The following is a 3,665-nucleotide window of genomic DNA, read 5'->3' on the forward strand; positions in this document are numbered from 1 at the left end:
CTGTCCCTGTTCCTAACTCCTGGTAGCCACCAATCTGTTCCACATCGGCACAATTTCGTTATGTTAAGAAAGTTATGTAAATGGAAGCATACAGTGCATTTTGAAATTGGCTTTTTTTAAATGCAGCATAATAGCTTTGAGATCCATTCATGTTGTTGGGTAGGTCAATCGTTTGTTCCTTTTTACTGCCGAGTAGTTTTCCACGGCATGGTTGTACTGGTTCCTTTGTCATTAATCTGTTGAAGGACATTTGAGCCATTTCCAGTTTGGGCTATCAAAACAAGCTGCTGGCATGGTTAATTGTATGTATCAGTTTGTTGTCTGTTTGAGCAAACACCAGCCTAGATCCAGACCCAGGCTAGCTCCAGCATCTGCTGCTTTTTTCCTGCACCAGTCCCTCACTCTTCTTCTCCATCCCCGTGGCCTCTGCACAAACACAGTGGTTACTCCCATGCCATGGGGATGGTCTTGCTTATCCAGGGCTTAGGGTGGTGGTGTTGGCAGCTAGTTCTGGTGACTCAGTCCATAGCTGTGGTTCCAGTAAGAACTAAGAAATGTTCCACACCCCCTACTTGTGAATCCAAATACAAGTCAGGAAAGGAAGTTATAGAACATGCCCCCCAAGGCAGGACTGGTCATTCCTCCGGAACGTCTGAACCATCCTGTACACTCAGTCTCTACAGCTAGTGTCTTGATGCCCATGTTTCCCCTGAGGGTGATGCTCACTCGTCATCTCCATCAGAGGCTGACAAAGCGAACTGAGTGATTGAAGAAAAATGTGCCATCACTGTTTGCAAGCTGGAAGATAAAAGAATATGGGGCTAACTTTAAAACAAATGGCTTCCCTGAAAAAGCAAGGATATCTTCACTGAGGCTCATCTTTATCTAAATAATTCAGACTCTGACTGGCTTCGTACTTTGGTAACTGAAAACTTGTTCCCAGACGTGGTCTGGGACATCAAATACAAGTCCATCCACTGGAAGAATCTTTAGAGCCAGCCCAGTGGTTCAGGTTCATTGTTCAAGTCTGCTGAACCAGGACAACTCGTATGGCCAGGTCCCGTTCGCACGCATACGCGGTGGACCGTGGCCGTCTGTAGCTGGTTTGGCCTGTTGACGTATGGGCAGAAAGGTCTGGCCAGGCTTGTCCTACAGTTGTATTGTGTTGGAAAAGGACCCAATAAACCCCTAGAAGAGCTGGAGAGCGTATTGCAAGATTCCCCTTCAGGGGTGCCCTGTAAGCAGCCCATCTTCAAGGTGGCAATGATCCTTGGCCCCCAGCTTGAACTGGGGAGAGGACGAAGAAGAACCACAGCCTCTTTCCAACTACAGGTCAGGGATCAGTGTTTGCAATGAAACACCCTCAGGATGTGGGACAGTAATAGTGGGTTCTGCACATTTCTCCTGCTTCAGGCTGGAAATAGAACAGCCTTCAAGTGGCAGAAGTGGAAGACAGGCTTAATGGTGAGTGATGTGACTTCCAGGAAACCCAGACTTGGGAGAAGTAAGTAGAGTTGATGAAAAATGGTATCATTTGTGGTGTTTCCTCACCCACTCACTCACTGAATCAGCATTTGTATCTCACAGGAGAATGTAAATCTTCTAAAAAATCATTTATGTTTCAACAAAGCAAAACACGAGTCTGGGTGCTGCTGTGAAGGTACTTGTTTAGATGTAATTAACACTGAAATCAGTACACTTTGAGCAAAGCAGATTACCCTTCATAGTGTGGGTGGGCCTCATCCAATCAGTTGACAGTCTTAAGAGAAAACACTGAGACCTTCCACAGAGGAGGAATTCTGCCTCTAGACTGATTGCCTTCAAACTCACACTGCAAAATCAATTCTTCCTTGGTTCTTCAGCCTGCTCGGCCTGACCTGCTGATTTTGTATTTGCCAGATGCCACAATGGAGTGAGCCAATTCCTTAAAATCAGTCAGCTGATCAGTATCTATCTACCTATCCGTTTATCATCTATGCATCCATCTATCTATTTATATGCAGCTGGTTCTGTTTCTCTGGAGAACTCTGATGAATACAGCTTCCATGAGCATTCAGGTACATATTTTTTTTGTGATTGTAGGATTTTATTTTTCTGGCATAAATGCCTAGGAATAAGATGCTGGGTCATATGCTGAATGCACATTCAGTTGTTCTTTTTTTTTTGTTTTTTAACTGCTTGACTAACTCTACTTCAAAGTGACTGTATCATTTCACATTTCGACCAACAATGTACAACAGTCCAGTGTCTCTCCATCTTTACCAAAATTTAGAATCCCACTATTTTTATTTTAGAGCCAGTCTGACAGGTACATAGTTATCTCGTTATGGTTTTAATTTGCAGCTCCCTAGTGGCCAATGATATTCAGTATCTTCCATGTGCTTATTTGCAACTGTGTGTCTATTTGGTTAAATGTCTATGTATGTCTTTCACTCATTTTTAGATTGGATTGGCTTTTTTCCCCCTTTTTTACTGTTAAGTTTTGAGAGTCCTTGATATAGTCTAGTAAAGTCCTTTCTTGGGGGGGGGGGGTCTGCAACTATTTCCTGCCAGCATATAACTTGTCTTTCTACCCTGTAACAGGGTCATTTTCAGAGCAAAGTTTTAGGTTTTGGGGAGCCCACAATATCATTTCTTCTTTCATGTGTTTGCAGTCAAGCCCAGAATCTCTTTATCAAACCCTAAATGCTGAAGTTCTTTTTTCCCCTAGGATGGTTAATTGTTCCAGAACTATTTGTTGAAAAACCTATCCTTCCTCCATTGAATTGTTTTTGCACCTTTGTTAAAAATCAGTCTGACATATTTTTGTGGGTCTATCTCTGGATTCTCTTTTCTGTTCAGAATCAATTCTCACCAATCCCACGTGCCCTTAACTGTGTAGTAAGCCTTGACATTTTAGCCTAAATAGAGTATCCTTCCAACGTCATTCTTATTTTCCAAAATTCTCTGACGAATCTTAAGTCTTTGTTTTTCTAATAAATTTGGTATATGCTTGTCATATCTACAAAAAAAGTCATTCATTATATAAAAAAGCTTTATTTAATTCTATTATGGAAGCCACATGTGTCCGTCAATGAAAACTTAGAAAATACAGATAAACATTAGGAAGAAACTAGAATGGGCCTCCATAGGAAGGCCATTAACGTGACCAAAATATCTGGAGAACTGGGCTATTTTGTTCCATTGTTCTAATTGTCTATTCTTTGCAAATACCATAGTTTCTTCATTACTATCCCTGCATCGTATCCTTATAATGATTTGATGAATCACCTACTTTGTCCTTTTTCCTCAAAATTGTCTTTTTCCCTGTAACTGGCTTGTTGCTGCCATGTATAAATTTAAGAAGCAGCTTGTCAACTTGCATGAAAAGCCTGTTCAATTTTGACTGGAATTTCATTTAATTTATAGATTAATTTGGTAATACGTGACATCTTTAAGATATTGAGCCTCATTGTCCATAAATATTTAAGTTTTAAGTCCTTCCGTTGAGTGTTGTATTTTTGTCAATGAAATTCTGGCACATATTTTGCTAGATTTATTTCTAAGTATCTCATAGATTAAATCATTTAAGCGGTGTCTTTTAAAAATTACATTTTCTAATTGTGATTTATGTATAAGAACGCAAGTGACTTTTATTTTGGTATTGATTTTAGGTTCAGCAAATA

General features: G+C 40.5%; 1 pseudogene; it reads left to right on the forward strand.

Annotated features, from left to right (window-relative positions):
• The first annotated feature begins 456 nt into the window (after positions 1-456).
• On the forward strand, positions 457-1,462 carry LOC148110011 (large ribosomal subunit protein mL45 pseudogene; annotated as a pseudogene).
• Positions 1,463-3,665: the final 2,203 nt, after the last annotated feature.

Source organism: Ursus americanus, chromosome 6 (assembly GCF_024610735.1).
Source record: "Ursus americanus isolate L20-20 chromosome 6, mUrsAme1.1.p, whole genome shotgun sequence".
NCBI classification, from domain to species: Eukaryota; Metazoa; Chordata; class Mammalia; order Carnivora; family Ursidae; genus Ursus; species Ursus americanus.